We start from the raw sequence: 20,525 nt of genomic DNA, 5'->3' as shown, positions 1-20,525 counted from the left end.
CCATTGGTGTACTCGGTTACACTTGGATATTTCTAAAAAATTACCAGTTTTCCGTTGGGGCCAAACTTGTCACTGATGTGTCTTGGGAATGATGTACATTTTTTGAGACGTTGCTTCCATGTTAAAGGATCATTTTGCCTTATTTTGTTCTTTTATACCACGTCAGTTTTCGTGGAGTTCCGTTGTAATGACCCGGTCATTTTCCTCCCTTTCCTTTTTCTCAAAATTTTACAGATAAATTTTTTCCGTTTAATTTTCCTTTCTAAGTTCAGTTTCTCGCCACTTAGTGTCATCTCAGGTACTCTAGAATGATTTCTGAGACTTTTTCATTTGGATTGACAACTTCCTTTAAGGACCGTCATTTCCACATTTTCAGTTTTTTAATACTATTCACTTTTCGTCCTTTTCCTTATTTCGTCTTTTCCCCGTTTGTCACTTTTTTGCACAACCTCACTTTTCATGCTCGGAGTTAGTTTTTGAATTCACGTATCTTCATTCTAAGTTGTTTCCACGAAATACATATCTTTACTTTTGTAGAAAATTACTCTAGTTGTTCCCGGTGTCCATAGAGGCATGAATGTTTAGCTTTTCAGAATCTTTTTCTTTTCTTGGGGTGTTTTTCGTAAATATCTTTTGAAGATATTTTATTTCAGGGATTTTTAAGAAAATATTTTTGGAAGATATTTTCATTCTGGGTTATTAGTGTAGTTAACCTTTTTTTGAGGGGCCATTATGCAATTAACGAAAGTTATTGCAAAAATACCTCGTTTTGAGCCTGGATCCTCGCACGGGATTCATTTTCACATTTAGTTGAGTGGGGTACTCTAAGAATTTCCTTCTGGTCATTTTTCTCCAGTTTCAGGGTTTCTAGCCCTGGTTGCCGCCGAACTTGTTCGGGGCATATCTCTCTGCTCGGGACTTGGGTTTTTTACGCCGTTTCTTCTGTTGTTCATATTTTCTCATTTTGAATCATTTTTGTTCACAGAGTTTCACCGTTTGAGCACGTCTACTCAAATTCCACTTTTCCAGACCTGGCGGGGCCCTTTTGGGGCACTTTTTAAGTTTTTCTATAAATAGGGGGTCTTAAGTCAAAAAATTAGATTCCATCATCTTCCTCCCCTCTCTTGGTCAAATTCCATGGCAGCCATGACTGCCACATTCTCTCTCCTCCTTTGAACCACTTTTCCTTGGTGAAAAGTCTTCGGCCTTAACGTTTATCGTAGGCCTTGACATGCTCTACTTTTCCCCCTTATTAGAACCCATTTTTGGCCAAATTTTTGAGTTCGGGTTTGAATTCAAGTCATGATTTTCATGGGGCTTCCTTGGGATTCTTGTTCATCGTGTTGTCCCCGACAAAACCTCGAAGTATTGTTGGATTCAGAGCACTTTTCTTTCGGTGGGGATTTTAGATTTTCATCTAAAATTGAGGTAAGGGGTGTTATAAATTATATTCATGATGTATTGCATGCTATTGATGCTTATACAACTTGTATGCTTACTTTTGTTCAAGATCTAGAAATTTATTTAAATTTGAAATTCTACTTAATTGTACCTTGCTTGTTTTTCAATTTTAACTTGATATATGACATGTCCATGACTTAATTCATCATATATATTAATTTGAGATCGTTTGAATAACCTTTGAAATCTAGAGATTTAATTAATTTTAAATTAATTAAATTATACATGTTCATATCTTGCTCATTTTGCACTTTTAATTTGATATATGCAATCACCATGGAATGGATATTCATATATATTATTTTAGGAATTTTTGGGTAACTATTGAAAATTAGTAATTTAATTATTTTTATGGTAATTAAATTTCACATTATTATATCTTGCTTACTTTGTAAAATTGATGTGATATTTGCAATCACCATGGAATGGACATCTACATATATTTTTTTGAGAATTTTTGGACAACTTTGATTTATAGAGAAGTTAATTAATTAGGTTAATTAATTTCTACTTAGGGTTCTAATGAGTTAGGCTTGTATTTTATGGGGCTTTTGGCTTTTTATCATGTATCATGACTTGTTGCAACTTAGCTTCATTAATGTAGTTAATGAACTCGCATCCTTACATTGGAATGATTTAATTGTTCAAGTATTGTTAAAGAAATAATTAAATCATTAATCTTATACTAGTGGTATAATTACATCAACGGATTCCTTGTGTTTTAAATCCCAATTTTGTAGTCCATTTAGATACAATCTATGATTTCTTAACATTTCACATGCCATCATAGTTGAGAACTTAGGGCATGACTTATGTGTTCCAAAATCTTGGTTGTGCATGAAATGTGGTTTATTGCATTACTTGTAAATTGATATACTCTTGGTTGCACAACTTGTTGATTTTGGGACTTAGGATATCAATAAAAAATTGACATGCTAGGACTTGGTTCTAGTATGGGAGATAGAGAGCTCCCTATACTATAGTGCACACTAGGGGAAGGTACCCATGGGTTAGTAGCCCTAAAGTGATCCCAAGAGTACGGTTTTGATCCGGGCGATATCCGAGTTTCCACATTGGTTGATTTCACTCTTTAAATTTCAAGTTGCTATTCCTGGAAGATTTAAACTTATCGTGTTATATGAAATGCTCTAATCTTGTTAATTACATAGATTTTATGCCTTGTTCTTGATTTCATGTATAACTATTATCGTGTTAATCGAAATGTTCTATTCTTGTTTACTTGCATAGATATTATGCATTTTCCTTGATTTCACGCCTTGTCCTTGTTGTGTTAATTGAATTGTTTCAATCTTGTTAAATTTCTTAGTTTTCTCATTCCGTGTTACTTTATGCTATCGTGACTTAGGAATGATCCTATACATGTAACTTGACTTAGATTCTAGGTGGCATGGCTCACATGTAATGATTTATATCAACATGCAAAATCTCTAAACCCTTAGATTTCAAGTTATATCTCTTGAAGATATAAGAACCTTGTCGTGTTATATGGAGTAACTACCTTGTTTAATTGTATAGACATTATACTTACTTCGTGTATTTAGACCTCATTCAGTATACTTGAAACTGTGCACTTGCTTCTTGTATCTAGATTCCATTTAGCATACTCTTGTCTTGCATACTTGCCTTGTGTGTTTCCATTCTCATTAGTAGACCTGTGTTTTGTATACTTACCTCGCATATTTTCATCTTCGTTTAGTACACTCGTAACCGGTATGCTTATATGTTATGTATCTCATTTCAATTGCATGAGTAACTTAGGATGATCCCTGAGTCTCACTCTGACATAGACGTTAGGTGGCATGACGCTTTTGAATTGTTTCAAGTTAAGGTAAAAATCTTTAAGAAATCGAGTCATGCATGCTCATTCTCTATGAGTAAACTTGTTTACTCACCCCAAAGTTACTGGGGGATTGTTTTGGTATGAAGACTTGGTTCGTGATGCTCATCGCTCCGTGGATGACTTGTAGCTTTTACGTTTCCATTTCATGTAAATGTTTGCGTGAAATATCATTTCATAACCTTATGTATCAAAACTTGCATTCTTTGATTCCGTATATGTAATGTGTACATAAGTACACTCTTTTCAATGTATTTGACATGTATAAGATGAGGCCGGAGGCTAATGACATGTATCTTGTATTCTATGCACTTTCGTTTTCAAGGTTTATTATGAAAATATTAAAAAATGCCAAGTCATTACTTCATAACTTTTGCATTGGGTGTGGAAATTCCATTCTTTTTCTTTCATAGGGTTTCTATGATCATGTATGAGGTGTGGCCAAGGGTCAAACACCATTTCACTCTAGATTTTGTATTTTGGTTTCATTTATAGCATTTTAAGTCATTTTTGACCATTGAGAGGTCATATTTTGCATTTGGGATATTTTGAAGCCGCGAACCATTGTGACGCGTCTTAAATGTCTTTTTACGTTTGCGTGCATGTCCACATTTCACAAAACTCTTAAGTTTTAACTTTTGACCTATTATATGAATTTTCATGAAAATTCATGCTTTGGGGCATCATTTTAAGTTTCCTCTTGTTTTAACATGTTTTCGATGCTTGCATGAGGCTAGGGAATGTTTTGAAACGTGTTCGGATCATGTAGAGTCCATGTATAGCCTTAGAGATAGACCAAGCATCATACACACACATTGCAGCAGCTTTTCTGCTGTAGCAGAAGTGTCGGCTGGCTGAGGAGGACCCATCAGCCGGCTAACCAATCTCTCGAGACCATTCTAGTAGGCTTTTTAGGAAAAACCTCGTTTCGGCCAACTGATGATTGGGGTTCAGCCGACCGACGGTTGAGGTTTGGCTGGCTGATGGTTGCTGATGAGCGTTGAAAAGTGTGCATTTAAACCCCTTAAGCTTAGGTATTATAGGACCTTTATCTATCTTATTTTCCCGTTTTAGACTAATTTCGTGTTATTGCCCTTTTTATGTGCTTATCCCCAAAATAAGCTAATTCAGCCAAATAAGAGCTTAAAAGAAGTTAACTCAAGCTAGATGGAAGAAAAGGAGCAAAGTGGAAGCAGATTGAAGCAAAGTATGGAAATTTAGCAGGTTCGATCGACCTCAATAATACTTCAATCGATCGAAAGTTCATCGATCTAGACTCTCCAAGATGGATCCAAGCTCTTTTGTCCTTATCCAAAGATCTCACAAAGTTTGATCGATCCAACAATTCTCATAACGATTGAAAAGATTCCATCTTATCCTGTTGTACCACGCTACCTACCACTTTTGTCTCTTTCCCCAAAATATCTCAGATCTGTCCTTATCCAAAAAGGCGCCACCATGGGAGGATCGATCCAGCTAAAGTTTGATAGATCTCAGCCATGTTGGATCGATCACAACATAGGTTCGATCGATCGAACCCTCTCAAATCCGAAACAAATATATCTCCAACTCATTAAAAGTTGTCTCATTGTGCAATCATTAGAGGAGCCCTTGTGTATGAGCCTAGACCATTGGGTGTGACATTTGAGCTACATATATAAGGAATATGAGCCACTTTTACATATAGTTAGTTTTTGGATAGTCTTGGATAGTTTTTGGATATACTTTTTAGAGTAGAAAGATACAATTCTTAAAAAGAAAGAAAAGAGAAGAGGAGGTTAGAGACACATTCTTGAGAGGTTTTCCATCTTCTTTAAGAAGAAGAGCACTTCTACCATGAAGATAGCCCTTGAGGGTTGGAGGACACCATTCATAAGTGCCTAGACATCTTCTTGGGGCTAGAGTTAGCCCTAAGTATGCTTTCTTTACCTTGATTTATGTATTTTTGAGGGGATTTGTGTTGTAATACATGTTTTGACATATTTATATACATAGATCTTGTTTATTCAATGATTTGTGTGGTTTAATTCTTCCAATTGATCATTTCATTCTATCCATATGTCTATGTATGCTAGGATAGATGTTCATGTGTTTATCTCTATCTCTTTTGCTATTGATGCATGTCTATGTGTGTTGATGCTATAGATCTAGAGATTGTCAAGACATAGTGCTTAATAGAATGCTCTTGTGGTATATTTGATGGTTCATACTCATTTCTTGATGGATTGTGCCTCTTCCTTAGTCTAATTAGTTTAATTTTCATGTCATTAGCTTAGATGTAGTGTAGCTACCTTAGTTGTTAAATGGGACGACAATTCTTGGTTGTTGTTTGATGTTATATACTTATGAATGCAAGTAGTATATTTCTCTAATTATGTGATGTGTTTGGATTGTGAGCTTAAAGAAAGATTAATGACTTAGTTTGATGTATTGTGCTATTCATTGTGTTCTTTAGACAATATATACTTAATTGGTCATCCATACTTGTTAAAACAACCACACACACTCACTATTGTTGCAACATATGTTTCCCCCCTCATTAATTGTGAATTGAGTGTATAGAAAGGTGATGCTTAGTGGTGATCTTTAAGTCCCAAGACCTCTCTCTCTTGTTTTCTTTATCCTTTAATTACTCGTTTTATATTGAGCTTGTTTAATCTTAATTATAGTTTAATCAACCAAACAACCCACGTTTGATCACTTGACCTACTAACCCTAAGCATTATTTCCATTACTTGTAGCCCTCTAATCCCTTGGGACGATCCCTACTCACTCTTGCTACATTAGTAGTAATGGTAGTTGTGGTTTTTATAAATTTAAACTTGACCCAAAAGGCTTCTCTTGAACCTACATTCACTACATTAGTTTGGCGTATAGGAATAGGCCTCGACACTGTCAAATTTTGGCGCCGTTGCCGGGGATTGAATTGGCAACAATTAGGGATTAGTACTCTTTTGATCGTGTCTTTACTTTATTTTTATTTTTGGTTACTTATTGTGTTTGTTCTTATTTGGCTAGGTGAAATTGAGTAAGGAGGTTAAGTAAAGGAGAATTCAAAGCAAGGAGCTAAGCTAAGCACAAAAATGACTAAAAATCTAAAAAAAATGCAAAGCATAACAAAGTTTGGAAGTTGAAAATGAATTGAAGTTGCTTAAGGATCCTTTGTGAGATCTTTCTAACTCAAGCTCTAGTTAAATCGTCAGCCCGCATGGAGGCTTGTTTTTCATTTCTTAGATAAATCGTAAACCCGCTTGGAGGCAATTTACTTTTCTTTACGTGTTGTTTAAGTATGGGAGCATGGGATCATTGAATGTGGAGATTTGTTGATTGAATTGTTGCGGGGGCGAAGTGATTGTTACTTACTTGTTATTTGCTTAGCTAGTGTATGCATGGTCGTAGGTCATTGAATCATACTCTTGTCCCTCCTAATTTGCATATTAAATCAGTTGTTCATAATCCTAGGGGGAGAGGTAGTTCTCATCACCCCATTTCACCAATGGAGGATTTGAATGATGACCATGTGGAAGACCTTGGTCACATAGACCAACAAGGCAACCTCCACCCTAATGTGCATCATGAAAATGTTCAAGTACCATTAGGCATGCCTAGACCATTCATTCACCCACAACAACAAGGCCAAGTTCCATTGGAAATGCCTTAGCCAATATTTGCTCCACAACCCCCCATAGTTCAAGCTAATCAAGGTGTTCGTTTAGCACCACCAATTGTGAATCCTCCCATTGCATTAAGAGACCATTATGTGCCTAATGAATACAATGTGCCCACTTGCATTCAATTGCCTCAATTTAGAGCACATCACTATGAAATTAAACCACAAACTATTCAAATGCTTCCAAACTATCATGGACTTCCTAGTGAAGAACCTTATAAGCATTTGGATGAGTTTCTTGAAGTGTGTTCCACCGTGAAATACACGGACATGCTGGAGGAAGTTTTAAGACTTAAACTTTTTCCTTTCACCCTTAAAGAGAAGGCAAAATATTGGTTCAACAATCTTAGGCCTCTTTCGATAACTTCTTGGGCAGAAATGCAACAAGAGTTCTTGAAAAAGTACTATCCGGTTTCTAAGACCAATACCATGAGAACTTCAATTAGAGAATTTTCTCAAGGGGATGGGGAAATGTTTCATGAGGCACAGGAAAGATTTAATGATTTGCTTAGAAAGTGCCCTTATCATGACATATTTAAGTGGCAACTAGTCCAATATTTCTTTGAAAGTTTACCGGATAATCACAAGGGTATGGTTGATTCATCCATGGGTGGATCTTTTCTTGATAAGCATGAAAATGATGTGTGGCAATTGTATGAAAGTATGAGTGAAAATTCCATGCATAGGTCCTTATCTTCTAAAAATGGCAGAAACCTAGGTGGAAGGAAGAATGTCGGCTTGTATCAAGTTGACAACTCCAATGACATAGCCGCCAAGATGAAATCCTTGTCTCAAAGGTTTGATCAATTTTTGATCAACCAAAATTCAGCGAATCAAGTATCTTCCTCCCCTACTCATAATCATCATCGTGCATCTAATGAATCTTGCATGACTTGTTCAAGTGTCTTGCATTCTACTTCCAATTGTCCCCATGGACATGTGCAAAGTGAGCCCCATGAGCAAGTCAATGCTACATTTGTTAATCAAGGGAATAATCCCTATGGCACTCATTACAATTCAAGTTGGAGGAACCATCCAAATTTTTCTTGGAAAAGCCAAGAGGAAGGCTCAAACCCTCCCCAAGGTGGTTTTCAAGGGAAGTATATTCCTCCACCAATGCAAGGCCAAGGTTTCCAAGGTTTTAAATCATCATCATTTGAATCACATGGCAATTAATTTTCTAATTCTCATTTTCCTAATCAACCATTATATTCCCAAGGAAATTCTAGGAGTCCTGCCTTTGAAGAGAAAGTTTTGACCGCTCTAGGCACACTAGAGGCGAACACTTAATTGCTTCATTCTCATTCTCAATCCATTGCTAAGCTTGAAATCTAAGTAGGGCAAATAGCTAGTACCTTAAATGCTAAAGAAAAGGGGAAGATGCCTTTGAATGGCCCACCAAAGCAACAATGTGTTGTGGAGACTCATTCCTCATTAGAAGGGCACACAATTAAGCATGTCAATGCGGTGACAACCTTAAGAAGTAGGAAGATTGTGGACAACAAAGTAGGTGTGTCCAATGAAGAGAGTGAACCGGTGAAACCAAAAGTTGACACCCGTCCCGTTTCTTATCATATTCCTTCTTCATTGTATATGCATGATCATTCAAATGAGAAAATGTTGGAAAGTGATCTAAACAGTGAGTCCAAAATTGATTTGAAAGATGAATTGAACAAAGCTTTGAAAAAGGATTTTAAAAATTCTTATGTTGATGATGTTTCAAAGAAAAGTTTTGAATTTTTTTTTTTGAGCCAAGAGCTCCATTTCCAGATGCTTTGAAAGGATCCATTTATCTTGATAAACAAAAGACCAAGACTAATGAAATTATTGAAATGTTTAGGCAAGTGAAGATTAATCTTCCACTTTTGGATGTAATTAAGCAAATTCAGGCTTATGCCAAGTTCTTAAAAGATCTTTGCACCCAAAAAGAGGAATAACAAGAGGCAAGCACCTAAGACAGTGGTCTTGACTGAGCAAGTGAGCTCAATCTTGTAACATAACACCCTTCAAAAGTTTAAGGACCTCGATTTGCTTACTACTTCTTGCATCATTGGTGACCATGTCATTAATCGGGCTCATCTAGACTTAGGAGCAAGTGTTAATCTTCTTCCATACTCGGTATTAGTCAAATTAGGCTTAGGAGACTTGAAACCGACGTCAGTGGTTTTACAACTTGCCGACCGATCCATCAAAAAGCCTAGGGGTATCATTGAGGATGTTTTGATTAAAATTGATAAATTCTTCTTTCCGGTCGATTTCGTTGTCATTGACATGGAACCGGTTCTAAATCCCAAGAGCCAAATTCTCGTTATCCTTGGCCGTCCTTTCTTGGCAACCGCAAATGCCAACATCAATTGTAGGACAGGGGTAATGAAAATCTCATTTGGGCATATGAAAGTGAAGTTGAATATCTTCAATCCGACCCCAAAGTCATTTGACAAACATAAAGAAGTAAATGTTGTAGAAAAATGTTTAGACAATGAATGTGAAAGAATGGAGTCTTTGCTTGAAACCGAAACTTTAAAAAGTTCATCTTCAACCTTGAAACTAAAGAATGATGTTTCAAAATCTTGCTTTGAGAGGGCATGGAAGCCTAAAGCTCACATTGACAAAGGACCAACAAATTCCTTTGAACCTAATCCAACAAGTTCTTTAGGGAACCGTTTGTTGGGTGGAATTCAAAGTACTTATTACCCCATTAAGGAGGGGATGCATTACAAGATGTTTGATCCGTTTAAAAGAGCCCAACGTCTTGCTAGAGACGTTAAAGACTAGTAAAGGCTTCGTAGGGTTTACAACCCTATTCCTCCCTTGTTTCTGTTTTATCTTTCATTTCTTGCATCGTCTAGATGTATTCTGGAATTTATACACATGGCTAGGAATTTTGATTGAGTATGTATGCACTTTTGTTATGAAAATAGGCATTTTGGCCCTGTTCGATCGATCTCAAATGAGGTTCGATCGATCGAACACCCATCCCTGCATCCAATCATTGCTCTGTCCCATCGATCTGAAATTTCCTGCATAAATCAGCCCTCTGTGTATCGTTCGAGAATTCCTTTGGATCGATCTGAAAGTTCTTAGATCGATCCAACTTTTTCTTGGATTGATCTTCACTCCACACTTAGAAATTTTTTGAGATCTATGAATAAAGGCCTCTCTGTGCATCGTTCGAACTTCTCTGCAGGTTTTCACCTGTTCGATCGATCGAACCATCTTCTCGATCGATCTTAGCTTGATCGATCTCTACCCTTTGTTGACCTTGACTTTGACTTTGACTGCAAGTTTATTTTTATTTTTATTTTTGATTTTGTTTTTAGTGTTTATTTTATTTTATTTTATTTCATTTTCAAAAACTCCAAAAAGATTTTCATTCTATTTTACACTTTTATTTTCAATTACTCATTTTATTTTTATTTTAAAATTTTCAAAAATCCCAAAAACAATTTTCTTTTGTTTTATTTCTAAAAATTCAAAAATAATAGTTTTAATTGTAATTTTAATTTTAATTTCCAAAAATTTAAAATATTTCAAAAAAAAAAAAAAAAAAGTTATTTGTCGAGGTGAGATCGATCTTGACATTTTTCAGATCGATCTATGTTCGATCGATCAAAAATTGTCCCTGATCGATTGAACTGGTCGGGAAATATTTTGCAAAACAAAATCCTAGGGTCATTAGATCGATTCAAAGATCGATCTAAAGACCTTCTCATCCCTCGCCGCTGCAAACCACATCTCTCCCATCTCCGGCGATCCCTCTGGCGACTATCCCAAGCCTCGAATCTCTCTCCCTCATCTCAGATCTCATCCATCTCGCGATTTCCACCTCTCTCTCTCTTGGATTTGGTAAGTTCTAAGTTTTTCCCCTTGATTTTGAGTTTTAATCTACCTATTTGTGATGTTTACATGCTAGATCTAGGGTTGCTATGTTTGATTCCTTCCATTTTTGAAGTTTTGAAGCTTTTGTATACATTTCATTTTTGAATCGATCTTTGAGGGTCACAGGCCAAACACGTGACCCATATTGTGTTGTTGATGTGTGAAAGGGCCCCACAAGTTTGCTTGGGTGCCCCCGTGCCTTCCACGTCACAGATCTGTGACTTTTTAAATTTCCTGTCCCAGTTCGATCAATCGATGTTTTCTTAAATCGATCATTCAAAGATCGATCGAACTTATCTCAGATTGATCTCGCAGAGATCGATCTCACATTTCACACACTTTCTTTTATGATTCCATGTTATCTCATACATGCCTAATGCTTGTGTTTTCCACATTGGATGCATTCCATACTTATATTATTTAGCATGCTTCACTTACTGTCACTGTTTATTTAGCCCCATCATCACTTGTGTAGATTCATGTCTTATGTTGTCTATCTTATTTAATATATATGTTTTTATATACTATGCTTCAATTCTTAATGCCAATACTAACTTATATTGCAAGTGTTTTTCTTTCTGTTTTGCGGGCCATGGCTAGGGTCAAGACTGTTGCTCGTGGACATTATCATTGCCGAGTCAGGCATAGATTATAGGGGCCAGGTGAGCCCTCTCATGTTCGGGAGTAGCCCGAGCATCAGGCAGGACCATCTCAAGTCCCAGATCCTAAGCAGCTTGAGTAGCTGGAGGATTATACAGAGGCTGATCCAGCTCAGTCCTCACCAGACAGCAGACTACAGTATTTTGCTTCGATATCTTCATCATCTCATGATGAGGCTGAGCATACACTATCACCTTCTTCATCTTTGCCTCATGCACAGCCAGACCAGGCCTTAGACAGACCTCTGCCGAGATACTCATGCCTTACAGTGGCGCATGAGTCAGTTTTTGACATCTCTTTCTTCTCCTGGTATATCCTGACCCGGGCAGCCTATGAGGACATTAACCGTAGGGGCATTTCAGCTATTCTAGCCCCTATCACATACCCAGTTTACCAGAGGCTTGTTCGAATGTTCTTTTAGAACCTCCGACCTGCCCCGAGTAATCTGGCGGAGCTGCGCACTACCATGGATGGCCATCCTATCCGCATCACAGTGAAGACTCTGGGCAGATCTTGTCACTGCCCGCATGCCTGCCTTCCTGAGCTTGAGCTTGATTATCCCATTCTTGAGAGGAGGCCTTCTTATGCATTTATGGTCGAGGCACTTACTAGCCACTACATGAAGGGCAACACATTTGTCACTTGGACCTATCTGCCCGTAGTTCTTTGATTCGGTCCTGTACCAAAAATGTGTTCATGGCCGGCCACAAGATCTAGAGGTGCAGCGATTATTTAACTACCCTGTATGCTCTCTACGCAGGGTGCTGGGTTTCTGTTCCAGCCTTATATTGTACCGTGATGATGAAGCTTCACGCAGACTACATCAGCAAGCCCAAGCCCAAGCGGGCTAAGTATCTTCTATTTGGCCATCTTATCACTCAGATCCTTCGAGATCAGCGCTATCCAGTCCGTCCTGATGAGTGCTTAGAGACAGGAGCTTGCCATTTTGGCAAGAAGGACTGGAATAAGAGCTACAATGCTCTTATTAAGAGTCTTCCAGAGGACGCAGTGATAGCAGCAGAGGAGGCTGAGGAGGAGGAGATAGAAGCAGCAACAGCAGCAGCGGACGACCCAGCAGTCGATCCGGCTACATACATATAGATATTGACTTGGAGCAGAACCCTTCAGTAGAGGAGATCCCACATCACTTTCCAACGGGGTCACCATTACATTTCCCGGAGCAGGCTCAGGACGCATATAATTTTCCTGATCCAGTCATACCTGAGGCTTTAACACCAACACCCGGCTTTGGAGAGCGTATCCAGGCCTTGGAGGATGCAGTTGTCTCTCTTCGGTCAGATGTGGCATCTCTTCGCTCCGATATCTTAGCTGCGCTACAGGGCATATCCAGAGATATCAGGGGATCACGCCTCACTCGCCCTACTTTATCTGCCTAATTTCTCTATTCCTCTCTTTTATCATGTTATATATCTGCGATACATTCTTACTATTTTGATACTGTTATAGTATTTTTACGGCCAGTCTGTTGGCCCAGACATTCTGATGTACATTATTTTTATCTTTCTATACATGCTATATTTTGGATGTCATACCTTATATTGATATATCTATTTATGATTGACTCCATCAGGTGCATCCCAGTGACTTCAGTGAGAGCGAGTGCTGTGCAAATTTTTTCAGGACCATCATTTTTCCTCTCTCCGTAGTTCATTTCTTATCCCATTTACACTTGCATGTCCACTGTGCACTGTTATTATTCCCTTTTGTTATCTAATGAGTTTTTATCTAGTGCCATCTTTTCATGACCATAGTTAATCCCAAGTTTGGGGGGGTTATACCACCCACTTTGGATACTTATGTCCCGACCATTCTTTGCTATAACTCCACTGGTATACTCTTTCCTTTGTTCTCTTTGCACATTAAGGACATTGTGCCATTTAAGTTTGGGGGGTAATGGTGTTAATTGCAGTATTTGCTTTCAATTTAAAATTTTAAGCATGACTTGTGTTTTGAGGGATTGTCTATGATTGATCCATAACTAGCGATGACTTTGATCTTTTGAGGACTATATTGCTTAAAATTTAAAAATTGCTTGACTTGAGAGTCCAATACTCCTTGTATGCCTTGTGGATGTCATTTAGGAGTAAATTTTTTGAAAGATTGATATCATGCTTGCACTTATGGTCCACATCATCCTGATTTTGTGATTATTTTGAGATTCACTCTAGGATTCTATACTAGCACAGGCGCACACTAGCATTCATTTGTGGGTTACATGCTTTGTTGATTATTGAATTGGTTATATCCCAATTGGGCTAGTAGTGCATTGAAAGCTTTCATTTTGATAAAAGTGGATAATAAACCCTTTTCATTGAGTAGTCGGGGTTCTAGCCTCATCAAGCACTGAATTTCTTGCGCTGAAAGGTGGAAGGCCCAAACTCTAGGTTAATAATTGAATGTTGAAAAAAAAAAATTCTAGTTGAATGATTAGATGGAAGTTGTTTTGATTTATAGCCTAGTTGATTTGAGCTTGTAAGTCCTTAGGGGTGTTTGAACACCTAATGCCCTAAAGCCGTCCGGTTTGGGAGTCATTGACCTAACACTCGACCTCATGGATCGCTAGAAAGCTTAATAGATTAACACATGGCACTATGCTTCCAACTTTGATCCTTAGGGGTAGAAAAAAAAATCGAGTGAAAAGAATAAGCGCACCTAGAACAAAAAAGCTTTAATAAAAGGTCCACTTTTTGTCTTAATGATCGGTACTAGATTTGTGTGCTAGTTTGAGGGTAAGGATGTGATCATTTCTTTAGTTGGCTTAGATAGCAACATATTTGATGCTGGTCCACTCAAAAAGGATTCTAGAGTTGTTTTGATTTGCATGATCATTTTCTTGATGTGTGGAGGACCATATTTGCTTGCTTGATTTTGAAATTTTGGGAAATTGCTTGGAAAAGGGTTGAAAAATTGCATATTTGAGGTAATTTTCTCCCAATGCTTATTTGCAATATTGGTGGCTCTTTAGTGAGAATGAGCTTAAGGTTTGTGGGTATCATTTCTAGAAACCCTCACGAGACTTCACTCGTCCACTAGGGGTAACCTAGGGGTTTAAAAGGCTTGTTGCATATGCTAAATGCAATCGTGTTCCCTACGAAAGTTCATACTTGTATAGTTGTTCATTTCATTCCTTTACTTTGTAGTTCATTGCTAGGGATTAGCAATATTTAAGTTTAGGGGTGTGATGAGCGATGAAAAGTGCGCATTTAAACCCCTTAAGCTTAGATATTCTAGGACCTTTATCTATCTTACTTTCCCGTTTTAGACTAATTTCGTGTTATGGACCTTTTTTGGTGCTTGTCCCCAAAATAAGCTAATTTAGCCAAATAAGAGCTTAAAAGAAGCTAACTCAAGCTAGATGGAAGAAAGGAGCAAATTGGAAGCAGATTGAAGCAAAGTGTGGAAATTCAGCAGGTTTGATCGATCTCAAGAATACTTTGATCGATCGAAAGTTCATCAATCTAGACTCTCCAAGATGGATCTAAACTCTTTTGTCCTTATCCAAAGATCCCACAAAGTTCGATCGATCCAACAATTCTCAGATCGATCGAAAAGATTCCATCTTATCCTATTGTACCACCCTACCTACTACTTTTGTCTCTTTCCCTAAAATATCTCAGATTATCCTTATCCAAAAAGGCGCCGCCATGGGAAGATCGATCCAGCCAAAGTTTGATAGATCTCAGCTATGTTCGATCGATCACAGCACAGGTTTAATCGATTGAACCCTCTCAAATCTGAAAAAAATATATCTCTAGCTTATTAAAAGTTGTCTCATTGTGCAATCATTGGGGGAGCTCTTGTGTACGAGCCTAGACCATTGGGTGTGACATTTGAGCTACATATGTAAGGAATATGAGCCACTTTTACATATAGTTAGTTTTTGATAGTCTTGAATAGTTTTTGGATATACTTTTTAGAGTAGAGAGATACAATTCTTAGAGAGGAAGAAAAGAAAAGAGGAGGCTAGAGACACATTCTTGAGAGGTTTTCCATCTTCCTTAAGAAGAAGATTACTTCTACCATGAAGATAGCCCTTGAGGGTTGGAGGACACTGGTGTGACCGTCGTGTGTGCAACCAAATTTGTGCAAATAGTGTGGCCAAGTTTTACATTTATAAATGCCATTGCTACCACTAACTAAAAATATAGTAAGGGTGAGTAGGGATCATCTCAAGGGATTTAGGGTGCAATAGTAGTGAAAACAAAGCTTAGGGTTAGTAGGTCAAGTGATCTAAGGTAGGTTGTGTGGTTGATTAAACTACAATTAAAACTAAACAAGATCAATATCAAGCAAGTAATTAAAGGATAGAGAAAACAAGAGAGAGAGGTCTTGGAACTTAGAGATCACCACTAAGCATCACTTTTCTCTATACTCAATTCACAATTAATGAGGGGAAGGCATATATTGCAACAAGAGTGAGTGTGTGTGGTTGTTTCAACAAACATGGATGACCAATTAAGTGTATATTGTCTAGACAACACAATGAATAGCACAATATATTAAAGTAAGCCATCAATCCTTCTTTAAGCTTACAATCCAAACACATCACAAAATTAGAGAAATATACTACTTGTATTCATAAGTATGGAACATTAACAACAAGCATAGATTGTCCTCCCATTTAATAACTAAGGTAACTACACTACATCTAAGCTAATGACATGAAAATTAAACTAATTAGACTAAGGGAGAGGCACAATCCATCAAGAGATGAGTATGAACCATCAAATTAACCACAAGAGCATTCTATTAAGCACTATGTCTTGACAATCTCTAAATCTATAGCATTAATACACATAGACATGCATCAACAACACAAGAAATAGAGATAAACACATGAACATCTATTCTAGCATACATAGACATATGGATAGAATAAAATGGTCACTTGGAAGAATTAAACCACACAAATCATTGAATAAACAAAATTTATGTATATAACTATGTCAAAACATGTATTACAACACAAATCCTTTAAAAAATATATGAATCAAGATAGAGAAAGCATACTTAGGGCTAACTCTAGCCCCAAGAGAATGTCTAGCCACTCATGGATGGTGTCCTCCAACCCTCAAGGGCTATCTCCATGGTAGAAATGCTCCTCTTCTTGAAGTAGATGGAAAACCTCTAAAAAATGTCTCTCGTCTCCTCTTCTCTTTTCTTCCTCTGTAAGAATTGTCTCTAAGCATATGTGAGCCTATGTGTAAAAGTGGCTCATATTCCTTATATAGGTAAGTTAAAATTTCACACCCAATAGTGTGGGCTCGCACATCAATATTCCTCCAATGATTGCACCATATGCCAACCTTTAATGAGCTGGATTTTGTTTTTTTTCGGATTTGAGAGGGTTCGATCGATCGAACTTGTGGTGAGATCGATCGAACATGGCTGAGATCTATTAAACTTTGGCTGGATTGATCCTCCCATAGCGGCACCTTTTTGGATAAGGATAGATCTGAGATATTTTGGGGAAAGAGACAAAAGTGGTAGGTGGGGTGGTACAATAGGATAAGATGGAATCTTTTCGATCGATCTGAAAATTGTTGGATGGATCAAACTTTGTGGGATCTTTGGATAAGGACAAAAGAGCTTGGATCCATCTTGAAATGTCTAGATCGATGAACTTTCGATCGATCGAAATATACTTGAGATCGATCGAACCTGCTAAATTTCCATACTTTGCTTCAATCTACTTCCACTTTGCTCCTTTCTTCCATCCAGCTTGAGTTAGCTTCTTTTAAGCTTTTATTTGGCTGAATTAGCTTATTTTGGGGATAAGTACCTAAAAAGGGCAATAACACGAAATTAGTCTAAAATGGGAAAGTAAAATAGATAAAGGTCCTAGAATACCTAAGCTTAAGGTGTTTAAATGTACACTTTTCAGTGCTCATTACACCCCCAAACTTAAATATTACTAGTCGCTACCAATGAACTAGAAAGTAAAGGAATGAAATGAACAACTATACAACTATGAACTAGAAAACAATAAATGGATAATGCCACTTTCGTAGGGAACACGATTACATTTAGTATATGCAACAAGCCTTTTAAACCCCTAGGTTACCCCTAGTGGACGAGTGAAGTGTCGTGGGGGTTTCTAAAAATGATACCCACAAACATTAAGCTCATTCTCACAAAAAAGGCACCAATATTGCAAACAAGCATTGAGAGAAAACTACCTCAAGTATGCAATTTTCAACAATTTCCATGCAATCTCCCAAAATTTCAACATCAAACAAGCAAGTATGGTCCTCCACACATCAAGAAAATGATCATGCAAATAAAAACAACTCTGAAATCCTTTTTGAGTGGACCGGCATCAAATATGTTGTTATCTAAGCCAACTAAAGAAATGATCACATCTTTACCCTCAAACTAGCACATAAATCTAGTACCGATTATCAAGACAAAGGGTGGACCTTTTATTAAAGCTTTATTGTTGTAGGTGCGCTTATTCTTTTCACTCGATTTTCCCTTTTTTTTTTTTTTTTTTTTTTTTTTTTTTTTTCCTCTAAGGATCAAAGATGGAAGCATAGTGCAATTTATTGATCTATTAAGCTTTCTAGCGATGCATGAGGTCGAGCGTTAGGTCAATGACTCATAAACCGGACGACTTTAGGGCATTAGGTGTTTAAACATCTGTAAGGACTTATAAGCTCAAATCAACTAGGCTACAAATCAAAACAACCTCTATCTAATCATTTACCACTTATCACCTTTTGGGAGAAGTCCTCACTTTTTTTTATTGCTTTTGCAACTTTTTATTTTTATTTTTATTTTTGAATAAACAAGTTCAATTATTAACCTAGAGTTTGGGCCCTCCACCTTTCAGCGCGAGAAATTCAGTGCTTGATGAGGCTAGAATCCCGGCTACTCAATGAAAAGGGTTTGTTATCCACCTTTATCGAAATGAAAGCTTTCAATGCACTAGTAGCTCAATTGGGATATAACCAATTCAATAATTAACAAAGCATGTGCCCCACAAATGAATGCTAGTGTGCACCTGTGCTAGTGTAGAATCCTAGAGTTAATATTAAAACAATCACAAAATCAGGATGATGTGGACCAGAAGTGCAAGCAAGATATCAATCTTTCGAAAAATTTACTCTTAAATGGCATTCACAAGGCATACAAGGAGTATTGGACTCTTAAGTCAAGCAATTTTTAAATTTTAAACAATATAGTCCTCAAAAGATCAAAATTATAGCTAGTTATAGACCAATCATAGACAATCCCTCAAGTACACAAGTCATGCTTAGAATTTTGAATTAAAAGCAAATATTGCATTTAATACCATTACTCCCCCCAAACTTAAATGGCACAATGTCCTCAATGTGCAAAGAGAACAAAGGAAAGAGTATATCAGTGTAGCTATAGCAAAGAATGGCCGAGACACAAGTATCCAAAGTGGGTGGTATAACCCCCCCAAACTTGGGATTAATTGTGGTCCTGAAAAGATGGCACTGGATAAAAGTTCATTAGACAACAAAAGGGATAATAATAGATACACAGTGGACATGCAAGTGTACATGGGATAAGAAATGAAGTAAGGAGAGAGAAAAAAGGTAGTCCTGAAAAATTTGGGTAGCATTCTCTTACTAAAGTCACTGGGATGCACCTGATAAATGGAGTCAGTCACAAATAGATATATAAATATAAAATCTAGACATCCAAAAATACCATGCATAATATAGAAAATGAAAGCAGTATATATAGTACATCATAGTAATTGGGCCGACAGACTGGCCTCAAAAATATAATATAACAGTATCAAAATAGCAGTCTAATATCACTGATATATATAAAAATGAAAGAGAAGTAGAGAGATCAGGCAGAGGATGTAGGGCTGGTGGGGCGTGATCCCTGGATATCTCTGGATATGCCCTGCAGCTCAGCTAGAACGTCTGAGCGGAGAGATGCCATATCTGTGCTGAGAGAGACAACATCTACCCGGAGAGAGACAACTTCACCCTCCAATGTCTGGAAACGCTCTCCTAAGCTAGGTGTCTGAGCTGGAGCCTCAAGTATGACTGGATCATGAAACTGTGGTATGTCCTGAGTCTGCTCCTAAGAATGAACTGGCAACCCTGCCGGAGAGTAATGCGGATGCTCCTCTGCTGGTGGCTTTCACTCTAAATCAATATCCATATGCACATCAGCAACTACTGGTGGGTCTGCTAGATCGGCTGCTGCTGCTGTAGCTGCTGCCTGCTCCATCTCCTTTGTCTTAAGCTCTTTAGCTGCTAAAACTGCCTCCTCGCGCAAACTCTTGGTAAGTGCATTGTAGCTCTTATCCTAATCCTGCTTGCCAAAGTGGTAAGCTCCTGTCTCTACACGCTCATCCGTACGGATAGGATAGCGCTGGTCTCGAAGTATCTGGGTGATCAGATTGCCAAATGGTAGAAAAGTGGCTCGCCTGGGCTTGGCCTTGCTAATGTAAGTGGAATATAACTTCATCATGACACTCCAGTAGAGTGCTGGCATAGAAACCTAGTGGCCTGTGTAGAATCCATATAAAGCAACTAGAAAATCAGACCGCCTTTGGATCTTATGGCTCACCATAAATACGTTTTGGTATAAGACCGAATCTTAGAACCAGAGCTCATCAGGAAGATAAGTCCGAGTGGCAAAAAGCTTGCCATCTGCATAGTGGCCTGTGAGTGCCACAGCTATGTCTGTGTAAGAAGGCCTCCTCTCCAAAATAGGATTATGAACATCAGGAGGGCAGACATGAGGACATCGGGATGATCTCGCTAGAATATCAACTGTGATCCGGATGAGGTATCCATCGATAGTCGTCTGTAGCTCTAATAAGTTACCCGGGGCCGGATGGAGATGCTGGTAGAATAACCGAACAAGCCGCGGATAAATTGGATAAGTGACTGGGGTAAATATAGCTGAAAGACCCCTCTGGTCAAGATCATCGTCAGCTGGCCGGGTCAGTAGATACTGGGAGAAGAAATAAATGTCGAACAC

Source organism: Cornus florida, unplaced genomic scaffold (genome assembly GCF_030987335.1).
Source record: "Cornus florida cultivar Cherokee Brave unplaced genomic scaffold, ASM3098733v1 CherokeeBrave_3.0.0_Hap2_Chr01, whole genome shotgun sequence".
Classification (NCBI taxonomy): Eukaryota; Viridiplantae; Streptophyta; class Magnoliopsida; order Cornales; family Cornaceae; genus Cornus; species Cornus florida.
Note: the sequence above shows the minus strand (reverse complement) of the source record.